The 13,750-nt window shown below is 39.3% G+C and overlaps 1 non-coding gene across 1 annotated transcript; it reads right to left on the bottom strand.

Annotated features, from left to right (window-relative positions):
- Positions 1-4,893: 4,893 nt before the first annotated feature.
- Positions 4,894-5,000, bottom strand: LOC141636415 (small nucleolar RNA R71). Its single transcript, XR_012541030.1, has one exon. It is a non-coding gene; the product is annotated as a small nucleolar RNA R71 (small nucleolar RNA).
- Between the last annotated feature and the right edge of the window lie 8,750 nt (positions 5,001-13,750).

Raw genomic sequence — 13,750 nt, 5'->3', positions numbered from 1 at the left:
AAAAAGAAATGAGTCGGAGAATAAAATGGAGAAAAGACTCCCTCAACTCCGCAAATCGACCAAACACGACAGGGGAATGATCGAAAACAGGTACAACAGCGAACATGGTCGATCGACCACATCACGCAGTCGATCGACCAGGGTGAACAGAACAGAAGCTCCTGGAAGTCGCAGCTCAGTCGATCGACCACACAGGCCAGTTGATCGACTGGAAAGCCTGCTGTAATTTCTAATTTCTTCTAATTATCTCAATAAATTGAGCTATCAAGGTCTATGAACCTGAAAATACACACAATAACGCGCCCAAAATTGCGCAAAACCCAAAGTAACAGTCTAAAGTATATAAAATCCTAAGGAAACTTATTAAAATGTGAAGTCTCGCGCACACAAAAGCAATAAAAGAAAAAGTTTAACGAAAGCAAATAAAATGTTTGTAACGCATTTGATCAACTCATACTTGATCAAGAACGGCCACGGAATGGCCCACTTGCTCGGCTTCTGGCTACAAGAGGTAGCCTCTACAGTGCTCATCTCTTCAGCTACACTCTTCTCAACTCCAACATCCGCAGAACTCAACGGATCAACAGTTTCAGCACCTCCCCAATCAATAACCTCTTCTGGCTCATCAGAATCCAAATCGGACTACCTCACTTTGACTGGCTCATCATCAGGCTCCTCATCAATGCCATAGCTAAGACATCCTAAACCGCCTCTTTGAACGATTGGCTCCTTCACAACTGGAGCAACATGCGGCACTTCCTTCCCCAAACCAGTTCCTGCAATATCCAAAACAGAAGAACCTTCCTCCAATTTGCTCCCAATCTGGGGCGGAGGTGTTATAACAGGAATAGGCATAGAGGTAGGTATATCAGGAAGCATAAAATAGGATTTCTTTTCAGAAACCGTATGACAAGTGACTGGCCACATGAGGTCTTTCTTCTTAGCTGTATGGGCAGAGACAATAGAGTGTTTCCCTACTTTGAAGGTCAACGTCCCTGAACCAACATCTATAACTGCACCAGCAGTGTGCAGGAATGGTCTACCCAATATGATAGGAATGTGAGCATCCTCGGGCATATCTAGTACAACGAAGTCAACAGGGATAAAGAACTTTCCTATTTGCACAGGAATGTCCTCTAAGACTCCTATAGGCTGGACCGCAGATCGATCAGCCATCTGTACTGTCATGTTGGTAACTGCAAACCTAGTCAATTTAAACTTCCTAGTAAGACTCAAGGGCATTACACTAATACTGGCTCCTAGGTCACACAAGGCCTTCTCAATATAAAAGGTGCCAATACTACATGGGACTGAAAAGCTACCTAGGTCTTCTAGCTTATGAGGTGCAGTGTGGGTTAGATAAGAACATGACTCCTCAGTTAGTGCGACAGATTGCACAGTTTCAAGTGACTTCTTTTTAGACAAAAGTTGCTTCATAAATTTCATGTAAGCAGGCACTTGATTAACTAACTCAAGAAAAGGAACTTGTACGTTTAAGCTACGAATAACATTTTCAAATTTTTTAAACGATACCTGTTCCTTCGTCGGCACCAATCTTTCTGGATAGGGAGCTGAAAGAAGTAACTTAGCCCTCTCCTCTAAGTCTCTCATGCCGGCATCGGTGGATTTAGGCTGAAAATCTACTACCTTCTCCTTGTTGAAGCTCGAACCCTCTTCAGACCATCTCAAAAATGAACTATTAATCGTCATCAAGTCATATTTCGGAACCGGAACTGACCCATCACCATTTGGGTCTTGCCTCAATATTTTTGGAGTAGTCGTACCCCGAAACAAGTGGTCCCTCAAGTTATTTGGCACTGGAGGGCGAAAAGACTCACCATCAGCAGCGTTGTCAGTCGATCGGCCATGTTGGTCAGTCAATCGATTGACTTCTACAGGACCAGAAGCTGTTTCACTTCGTAGACTGGTCGATCGCCTGGGTATGTCAGCCGATCGACTGACATACCTGGTAGATGTCTTTTTCTTGCCATTGTTCGTCACTGCCTTCTTCTTACTTGGTTCCGCCTTATCTTTTCCAGTAGCTTCCTCGACCATAGCAGGCCCATCAAGGGTAGACCCACTCCTCAAAGTAACAGCATTAAGGGTCTTCTTTTGATCCGTCTGCGACGGTAAATGTCCCTGAGCTCGAGTTGCACTCTTGCTAGCCAATTGAGCGATTTGGCTCTCCAACATCTTCATCCCGGCCTCTCTAGCTTGAGACTCCTTCAGCAACAAATTTTTCAATTCGGCGAATTCGGAGCCTTGGGACTGCTACTGCTGCTGTGGAACATACGGAGGCTTTTGATATGGCTACTGCTGCTTATGAGGGGGCACATAATTCTGCTGCTGCTGCTACTGTGGAGGTGGAGTCGGATTTAGGACATTTTGGCTACTCCACCTCAAATTCGGATGGACATGTTGGAGCTTGTGTCCTCCACAAATTAGTGTGATAACATTTGTAAATCTCTTACAGGTTCACAAGGGTATACTTCGTATATTTAATCAGTTGATTAACGTTTACCTAATAACGGTTGGCTTGCTAAAAAGTTTGACGTTATTATCATACAGATGGCGGTGATCAACTGGTCCCTAAAGGTCACACCTATAGGATGTGTTTGAGAGATGTGGTTATAGAAATATGATCACATTGATGCCTAATATGACTAATGATGCGTGTCTTTCATATGATGTTTTACATCCTATTTTCCACGCATTTCAGAGCTCATTTGTGTAGTTTAAGCTACCATTTCCCCTATTTCTGTCTACTTTCGTGTTTTTGTACATTATTGCAGAAATGTGAAAAATTCAACGGAAATTGAGCTAAATCCGTCCCCGAGTGTCTTGCATTGCATTTGACGTGAAGCATTCACTTAAGGAACGACCTTGGTGCGCAATTCAAGGCCCAAAAGACAAATACACGAGAAATTGGAAGTCAAGTGTCAGCTACTTCAGTCGATCGACCGGGTATGTCAGTCGATCGACCAACTTGCGGGTTCCAGAAGCTACTGTACACTGCTACTCAGTCGATCGACCGCCACTTTTAGTTGATCGACCAAGCCGCTATCCTAGACGAGAATTAAAATATTGAGGAAACGCAAGCCCATTGTTTTTAGGTTTTGATAATAAGTGTTACGTATATTTTCTATATAACGTAACCTAGAACACCAGATTATTCATTCAGTTTTACTAGTTCTTTAGTTTGTTTCCAACATTCAATAATTAGGGTTTTTTAATACTATTTCGTACAATTACTCTCGCATTCGGTTTCTGGATCTCTCGCTGCAATTGCAATCGGTATTCTTCTGCTAATAATTCAGTTTGCTTTATTATCGTTATGTAGGATAGAATTGCTAGTTAGTTTCCCAAAACCGATTCATCGTTTTATGTTAATTGTTTGTTCTATTATTTCAAGCATGAATTCTTCTGTCTATTTTATTGGTTTTATTATTGTTATCTCCCTTAGTATGAGTAGCTAAATAGTTTGTGCTAGGATGTAGGGGAATTATAGTGTAGGCGGCAATAGAATGAGTACGGCCTGAATCGCGTGTCTGTCGATCGACTGCCATACCTGGTCGATCGACTGACCACGTGAGGTTTACCCTCGTTTTAATTGATTTAAATGTTGTGTTTGATGAACCGAATGCATGCGACTAGTTGAATGCTTAATATTTGACTGACCCACTAGATCGAAAGATAGGGACAGTTGTTAGATCACCAATTAAAATGACTAAACTATGCTGAGATCGAAAGATAGGTAAAGTTTAGACCGTTAGTCACTTTTCAGGACGAAAGTTAGTATTAGTGATATTAGGGACTTATAGCGAGATCGAAAGATGCTATTTGTTAAGAGTGGACCGAGAGGACCTCTTTATTTCCCGCCTCATGTGTTTGATTTAGACCTGTTTAGTATGCTGCCGTCGAAACTATAACGAACCGACCATCCTAGTACCCGTTCTTTTATCTGTATTAACTGTTTATTGAGTTTATTGTTTTTATTTGCTATTAGTATAAACCAAATCAAATCAACCCCCACTTTCGTTACCTTAGACTAAATTAGACAATTAGAAATTACATTCGCCTCCTTGTGGTTCGACCCTGTTACCACTAGCCTAGGTTAGTTTTAATAGGAGATTATAAATTTTATTTTTGGTGCTCACAACGACGGGTATCAAATTTTGGCGCCGTTGTCGGGGAGGCAATTGTTCTAATTTTTAGTTGTTTTTATTCAGTCTTTCTTTAGTTTAAGGGACTTTCGTTTCTTAAACTTTTCTTATATTCTTTTTGTAGTTTCTTCTTATGCGCAGGTCACAGGGTGGTGAACTAGTACCATTCAATCCTGAGATTGAGAAATCCTTGCGCAAGTTGAGACGATCACAAAGGGTATTACCGACAGAGGAAGAGCTGAGTACTCTGTCAAGTTACTACGAGAACGCTCTGTTCGAAGAAGATCCACCTACATCTCCTGCCTCTACTTCTTCAGCTGAGACAGTCACTTCTCCAGAAATTCCAGTCATGGCTGAAGAAGCAACTATTGCTAGTCACTTAGAGCCGACAGCTGCGAATCTCTACAAAGGATTCGAACTACCTGGGAAGGTGAGAAAATTCGAGCCGAAGCCTTCCTATATTAACCTGGTTGAGAGAAACCAGTTCGGGGGATCTGCAAATGAAGATGCAGCCAAGCATATGGTGATTTTTATTGATTATTGCTGCTCTATACCCCCGCCGACCGGTGTGACCCAAGACCAGATCAAGGAGACCATGTTCATTTTCTCCCTTCGTGATGCTGCAAGGGAGTGGTATAGAGATCTGGATCGAGCCACTCATGGGATCACCTACTGGAATTCATTGGCCTTGGCATTCTACAAGAAATACTTCTCTGCCTCGAAGACAAATGCCATTAGAGCTCAGATCACGAGCTTTAAATAGGGGCCTGATGAGAACTTTCATGAAGCATGGGTCCGTTTCAAGAAATTGGTGCGAACCATACCGCACCATGGGTTCGAAAAATGGAGTCTTTGCAATCAGTTCTATAATGGGCTATATGACGATCAGAGGGCTATTTTGGATGCTGCAGCCAATGGCCGATTTGCTGAGAATATGGGAGAGACTAAGGGGTGGAAGATCATTGATGACTTAGCCACCCATAAAGCTGAATATGGGAATTCCAGAGGCAATCAAAGGAGAGCTGCTGAATCTTCCTCGGTTGCCGCACTAGAAGCTCTCACTGCAAGGTTTGACAAATATGAGTTGGGAGGAGCTTCTAAAGGAGGGATGTACCATGTTAATGATGTTTCAGACGGTCCTTTCGTCTGTAGAAGAAGTGGAGCTGAGGGGCATGTCTCAGAAAATTGTTATGTCCCCTTTGAGTCTTGTGCTGCCTTTCAACATTATAGGCAGACAAACACGTACTATAAGCCGAATGTCCACCCCAACTTGAGGTGGAGTAGCCAGAATGTCCTGAATCCGACTCAACCTCCACAACAGCAGCAGCAGCAAGCCTATGTGCCTCCACATAAGCAGCCATATCAAAAGCCTCCGTATGTTCCTCGAAAGAAAGAACAATCCCAAAATTCCGAGTTCACCGAGTTGAAGAACTTATTGCTGAAGGAGTCCCAAGCTAGAGAGGCCGGGATGAAGATGCTAGAGAGCCAAATTGCTCAATTGGCTAGCAAGAATACCACTCGAGCTCCGGGACACTTACCGACTCAAACCGACTAAAATGAGACCCTTAATGCCATCACGTTAAGGAGTAGGTCCACCCTGGAGGGGCCTGCTATGGTCGAGGATGATGATGCAAAAGATGAGGCAAAACCGAGTAAAAACAAAGCTGGAACGAGCAAAGGAAAGAAAAAGGCGTCTACCAGGTATATCAGTCGATCGACTAACATACCCGGTCGATCGACTGAAGTGCGAGTTACAGAAGCTTCTGGTCCTGTTCCACTCAGTCGATCGATTGACATCACTGGTCGATCGACTGACATCGCTACTGATAGTGAGATTTTTCGTCCTCCGATGCCTGACAACTTGAGGGATCATTTGTTTCAGGGTACGACAGTCTCGAAAATATTGGGGAAAGACCCGAGTCTTTGATGGGTGATCCGGCTCAAGTACGACCCGATGTCGATCAATGGTTCACATTTGAGACGGTCTGAAGAGGGTTCAAGCTTCAACAAGGAGAAAGTAGTGGACTTTCAGCCTAAGTCCACGGATACCGGCATGCGCGATTTAGAGGAGAGGGCTAAGCTACTTCTTACAGCCCCATATCCGGAAAGACTAGTGCCGACGAAGGAACATGTATCTTTCAATAAATTTGAAAAAGTTATTCGTATCTTGAATGTACAAGTGCCTTTCCTTGAGTTAGTTAATCAAGTGCTTGCTTACACTAAATTCATGAAACAACTCTTGTCTAAGAAAAAGTCACTTGAAAATGTGCATACTGTCGCATTAACCAAAGAGTCATGCTCTTATTTGTCTCACACTGCACCTCACAAACTAGAAGACCCGGGTAGTTTTTCTGTTCCTTGCAATATAGGTACCTTCTCTATTGAGAAGGCATTATGTGACTTAGGAGCTAGTATAAGTGTAATGCCCTTGAGTCTTGCTAGGAAGCTAAAATTGACTAGGTTCGCAGTGACAGACATGACAGTACAAATGGCTGCCCGATCTGCGGTCCAGCCAATAGGAGTCTTAGAGGACATCCCCGTGCAAATAGGGAAGTTTTTCTTCCCTGTTGACTTCGTCGTACTTGACATGCCTGAGGATGCCCATATTCCCATTATTTTGGGTAGGCCATCGCGCACACTTCGCCGGGTGCGATTATAGATGTTGGTTCGGGTACCTTGACTTTTAAAGTAGGGAAGCACTTTATTGTCTTTGCCCAACCTGCTAAGAAGAAGGACCCCATGTGGCCTGTGACTTGCAATACGGTTTCTGAAAAGAAATCTTACTTTGTGGTTCCTGACATGCCTATCTCTACTCCCATTCCTGTTGTAACCCCTCCGCCCCAGATTGGGAGCAAATTGGAGGAATAGTTGTCTATTTCTGATACTGCAGGAGCTGGTTTGGGGAAGGAAGTGCTGCAAGTTTCTCCAACTGTGAAGGAGCCGATCATTCAAAGAGGAGGTATTGGTTTCCTTAGCTATGGAACTGATGAGGAAGTTGATGATGAGCTGGTCAAAGTGAGAAAGTCCGATTTGGATTCTGACGAGTCCGAAGAGATCATTGACTGGGGAGATGATGAAAGTGTTGATCCGTTGAGTCATACGAACGTGGAAGCTACGAAGGGTCCAGCTGATAAGAAGATGAGCATCGTTGAGGCTACCTCTAGTAGCCAGAAGCCAACGAAGTGGGCCATACCATGGCCATTCTTGATCAACTATTAGTTGATCAAATGCTTTATCAAACATTTACTTTATTCCTTTTACGACTATTTACCGTATATTGTGTGCGCGAGACTTCGCATTTATTTTTGTTGCTTAGGATTTTTATACGCTTTAGACTTTACTTTGGGTTTTGCGCAATTTTGGGCGCGTATTATTGTGCATTTGCAGGTTTTTAGACCTCATTAGCTCAAGTAATTGAGCAAATACGAAGAAATCAGAAAGTTACAGCAGCTTTCCCAGTCGATTGACTGCCTTACATGGTCGATCGACTGAGTTGCGCATCTCATGAGTTTCTGTTCCTATTCACTTTGGTCGATCGACTGCCATCTATGGTCGATCGACCACTGCCGCTGCTGTACCTGTTCACGACCTTTCCCCTGCTGTGTTGGGTCGTTTTGCGGGATTAAGGGAGTTTTCTACTATATTTTCTTTCCCGACTCATTTCTGATTTCTTCCATTTTCATAGCTTTGCACATAATTACCGCTCCTTCATTGCTTTCCCGGTTTTATGCGTGGTTCTTTGTTTGTCTTTTCAGGTATTTATTGGTAGCACTGCTGGCTACTGAAACCTCCTAGCTCACGCTGGTTTGGGGAGGTTTCCCTTGCTGCGCTTAAAGTCTTGTGAGTTTCTAAGTCTTTACTTCATGTCTTATTTATTTAATCTTCTCGCAATTTCCCGTTGCTCTTTTTTTTCATTACATGATTTTGCACAATGGGGACATTATGCGATTTGGTTTGGGGAAGGGTTTTGCGTCGCATATCATTTGCTTGCATTCACGTTTACATTCTATTTTGCATTGTTTATTTCATTTTATATATGTATACCAAAAATTCAAAAAAAAATTGAAAAATTTCAATTAAAAAATTCGAAAAATTTCAATAAATTGCACGTTTATTTTAGCATATAGGTCGAGTCGGAACGGTAGTATTTCAATGATGACATTGCATTTGCACCTGTTTTTGCCTAAGCCTTGCTTGATTAACATGTTATTAGTAGAATCATATATGCATAGTCTACGAGTTTTCGTTAATTTACTTGCTGGACTTGAGACTTGACTTAGATTTTTGGCAAACTACTTATATATTCTGAGTTATTAGAGCCTATAACTGGTGACATCTATGACCGGTTTATTTAGGGATGTGAGTAGTACTCCTTATGAGATATGTTACATAATTGTGCATAAATATGAACTTAATCTACTTAATACCTGTATGCATTCGGTTTGTGGTTTGTTGACACATGTGGTAGAGGTTTCCCTTTATTCGTTTTGCCCATAAGCTTCACACTGCCAGAAATAGCCTTTTTGTCCCATTACTACATCCTACATTTAGCCTATCCTTTATCAAGCTAGTAGTCTTAGTTGTTGGGATTGTTACTTCGTTTTTGGTGGCATATGCTCTTATTGAGATTTAGTTGGATAAAAAGAATGAAGGAGGAAAAGAAAAGAAAGAAAAAAAAAAGAACTGAAAAAGTTGAAAAAAAAAGAGAAAAGAAAAATGATTCGAGAAAGAGAAAAAGAGGTTTCATCTTTGTTCAAAGCGATCGATCGACGCCATTCGGTCGATCGACTGGAGTTCGAAAGAAAAAGAAAGAATCGATTCGCATAATTCAAACCTTTATCTTATGGCGATTTTTGCTCCCATGTATTATTCATATCTTATGGGGATTTAGTTGATTACTTTCATACTGGAGACTGTGAGATTTGTGCTTGCTATAGCACCGTTTCATTTGATTTTGAGCAAGAAGTTGGATGTTGCCATATGGTTCCGTTTGGGTACTAGCTTGATCACCTGTACCTCCACTTTTCCATATATGTTTTGCCTCTTCTTACCCATACCTCACATATCCCATATATACCTCGGCATGTGTCATGGTCATTTGTTGGTTGGAATGCATATGTACGGTCATAGAGATTACTTTCATATTATACTGCAGGCATGTTCTCATAGGTCGTAGTTAGGTGAGAGTCACTAGAAAATGAATTCTTTCTATCTTACATATATGCACCTCTGCTTATGAGTGATTTGAGCGACCCGTGAGAATCCGATTTGATAAGTCTCTATAGTTGACGGTTCAGCAGTTTTTAACGACCTTATAACTCGTTTGCATGATTCGCATTACTAATTGATTGTTAGTTATTGCATTAAATTAGTTTAGGCTTTACATATTGTAATTCGCTCTGAGATTGAACTCGTTCCATTAGGTCATTAGATCGAGTCTAGTTCATGCTTGGGGACAAGCAAGGGTTTGGTTTGGGGAAGTTTGATGCGTGTCTTTCATATGATGTTTTACATCCAATTTTCCACGCATTTCAGAGCTCATTTGTGTAGTTTAAGCTACCATTTCCCCTATTTCTGTCTACTTTCGTGTTTTTGTACATTATTGCAGAAATGTGAAGAATTCAACGAAAATTGAGCTAAATCCGTCCCCGAGTGTCTTGCATTGCATTTGACGTGAAGCATTCACTTAAGGAACGACCTTGGTGCGCAATTCAAGGCCCAAAAGACAAATACACGAGAAATTGGAAGTCAAGTGTCAGCTACTTCAGTCGATCGACCGGGTATGTCAGTCGATCGACCAACTTGCGGGTTCCAGAAGCTACTGTACACTGCTACTCAGTCGATCGACCGCCACTCTTAGTCGATCGACCAAGCCGCTATGCCAGACGAGAATTAAAAGATCGAGGAAACGCAAGCCCATTGTTTTTAGGTTTTGATAATAAGTGTTACATATATTTTCTATATAACGTAACCTAGAACACCAGATTATTCATTCAGTTTTACTAGTTCTTTAGTTTGTTTCCAACATTCAATAATTAGGGTTTTTTAATACTATTTCGTACAATTACTCTCGCATTCGATTTCTGGATCTCTCGCTGCAATTCCAATCGGTATTCTTCTGCTAATAATTCAGTTTGCTTTATTATCGTTTTGTAGGATAGAATTGCTAGTTAGTTTCCCTAAACCGATTCATCGTTTTATGTTAATTGTTTGTTCTATTATTTCAAGCATGAATTCTTCTGTCTATTTTATTGGTTTTATTGTTGTTATCACCCTTAGTATGAGTAGCTAAATAGTTTGTGCTAGGATGTAGGGGAATTATAGTGTAGGCGGCAATAGAATGAATACAGCCTGAATCGCGTGTCAGTCGATCGACTGCCATACCTGGTCGATCGGCTGACCACGTGAGGTTTACCCACGTTTTAATTGATTTAAATGTTGTGTTTGACGAATCGAATGCATGCGACTAGTTGAATGCTTAATATTTGACTGACCCACTAGATCGAAAGATAGGGACAGTTGTTAGATCACCAATTAAAATGACTAAACTATGCTGAGATCGAAAGATAGGTAAAGTTTAGACCGTTAGTCACTTTTCAGGACGAAAGTTAGTATTAGTGATAATAGGGACTTATAGCGAGATCGAAAGATGCTATTTGTTAAGAGTGGACCGAGAGGACCTCTTTATTTCCCGCCTCATGTGTTTGATTTAGACCTGTTTAGTTTGCTGCCGCCGAAACTATAACGAACCGACCATCCTAGTACCCCTTCTTTTATCTGTTTTAATTGTTTATTTAGTTTATTGTCTTTATTTGCTATTAGTATAGACCAAATCAAATCAACCCCCACTTTCGTTACCTTAGACTAAATTAGACAATTAGAAATTACATTCGCCTCCTTGTGGTTCGACCCTGTTACCACTAGCCTAGGTTAGTTTTAATAGGAGATTTCAAATTTTATTTTTGGTGCTCACAACGACGGGTATCAACTAAACAGTTAGTCAATGTGTTGATGAGATAATTATTTAATGAAGATTAAATAATATTAGTTGAGACGAATTAACTGTCAATTCGTAAATTGAATATAATAAGTTATATATAATTAAATGTATGTAATGTTAGCTTGGACGAATTAATCTGTTAATTCGTAATTAAATGTAATCGGTTATATTAAATATCAACAAGTTGAATGTGTCATAGTGGTAATAGTGAGGGTACACAAACCAAGAGGTCATGGGTTCGATCCTCACTAGATAACAATTTAACACATTTTATACATTTTTGGAATAACCAAAAATAAGGAGATTATACTCCTTATTTCGGTTACATGGGCCGAATTATGGTAGAGAATATCTCCCTTATTCAACTCCCATTTTCGGTTTCCATAAGAGGAGAAAGGGAGATCATTTTCTAACCCTAATTCTCTTTTAACCTAATCTCTCCCTCTCATCAGAAAATCACACAAAAAAGAAACCCTAATATTTACAGAAAATTGGGGATCTCATTCTAGCAATTTGAGGGGCATTTCTCGGAGCATCTTGGGTGCAACTGATAGGAGAATATCATTGCGATATTGTTCATAGGCCACAAAAACTAGGACCGAAGGTTATTTCTTAATCCTTTATGATTTTGTTTATGCAATTTATTTTATGACTAGTTATCATCACTTTATAATTCGTTATAATCCTTAAATATAATAGGATGCATACAGATAAATCCCACAAGTGGTATCAGAGCCAAGGCCACGAATTTTATTTTGATGATTTTCATAAAATTGTTTGTAAACAATTATTAGGGTTTGCGAAGAAAAAAAATATAATCGGCTGTTTTTTTTTAGCCGTGGAATTTTTTTTTTTCTTTCTGTTTCTGTACTGTTCACGTTTGAACAGTAATTTTAAAAAAAAAAATTTCTGTATTTTTTTTCCTTTCGGTTTTTCCTGAAAAACCGATTAAAGTTTTTTTTTGCGGATGTTTTTGTTTATGCCGATTTGAAAAGCATCCGAAATTTTTTTTTGTCACTGTTACTGTTCACAGGGCAGATTATAAAAAAAATTTGATTGTTTTGTTTCGGTTTTTACAGAAAAACCGTGTTTAAAGAAAAGTATCGGGTTGTTTTTAACTGTTTTGCCGAGAAAAGAAAAAAAAATTTTCTGTTACTGTTCACGTCTAGGTTACTGTTCACGTCCAGCAGCATTATAAAAAAAAAAAAATTCTGTTTTTTTTCCCTTTCGGTTTTTGCTGAAAAACCGAGGAAAACTCTTTTTAATGGGTTGTTTCGGTTTTTTACCGAGATAATTTTGAAAAGAAATTTTTTTTGTTTGTTTTGGCAAATTAATTATTGTGAAGCGGTTCATAATTAATAGATACCTAATTATTTTAAAGAAGTTTAAAATAATGATTGGATTAAATTCATATTATAAGTATAATATGAATTAAGATTGAAATTAATGTGATTAATTGAGGAATTGTCACTTAATTTGATAATTTAAATGGGTGGTTTGGATAAAATTAATCTACATAATTAAAGAATTATGTCTTGCATATTTAATTTTTTTTAGTTGATGCATTTTATTTAGTTGAATGAATCGTTTGGATGGTTTAATTTACGTATTTTTGCAATCGGTTGTAATTTGTAATACTTAGTGTGGCCTTAGTCAACTTATGTTTTCGTAATGAAGGAAACATAATTTTTTATGTAATTATGAGATCTCGAATCTCCTTTTTTTTATTTCTTTAGTTTTGGGTTTTTGAAATTAGAATGTAATAAATAGGTTTATTATGTAATTTTATTTATTGTAATTTCAAAGAAGACTAAAGATGGAGATTGGAGCTCACTCCCGCTACATGGATCAAGATAGAACATCGAGACAAGCTTCTCGGGTCCAAGGATGGATTCCAAACTTGTATTTAATGTTCATTTTGATAGGATAGGCAACACTAGGACTTTATTATTGTTTTTACGTTTTCATTCCTATTGCTTTTCATTCACATGATAGTTTATGCATCATATTCCACCTAAACCAAACCACCTACTACTAAAATGCATGAAAATTGACTCATATAGGTAGTATGTTAGTTTTCATGGACATACACATGTCACACACTTATTAAGCCATCACCTTAGTTTATTCATTCTCGTATGCTAGATATTAGTTCACTTAAAATGAATTAAAATAAAGTTGATGGGATCTTCCTCTAAAACGAAATTGAGAACTAGTCTTTATAAGGGCAAACAACTATGAATCCCTTCTTCGTCGGTAGGCATAATATGACCCCTTCTACGTTGGGTAAGTAGTTGTGTTGACTTAGTTTACCTCAACTTCATAGTCCGAAGAGTTTCTCGTGATTATGATGGACTAAAGATAGTATTTACAGAAATTTATCGACCAAGAATTCTAACGGTAGAATTAGCTAAAAGGTTAGCTTATCAATTTACAGAGAAATTGAGTCTTGGGATCATTTATATAATTCTTGAGGAAGGTCAATTGTATAAATGCATGATTCTTCGCGTTATAATAGTATTGCATTAGACTTAAAAATCAAATCGATGCATAGGCTTATTATTCAGTTTTCTTTTCACAGTGTAGA

The sequence above is a fragment of the Silene latifolia genome, chromosome Y (genome assembly GCF_048544455.1).
Source record: "Silene latifolia isolate original U9 population chromosome Y, ASM4854445v1, whole genome shotgun sequence".
In the NCBI taxonomy this organism is placed as follows: Eukaryota; Viridiplantae; Streptophyta; class Magnoliopsida; order Caryophyllales; family Caryophyllaceae; genus Silene; species Silene latifolia.
This window is presented reverse-complemented; position numbering and strand designations above follow the sequence as displayed.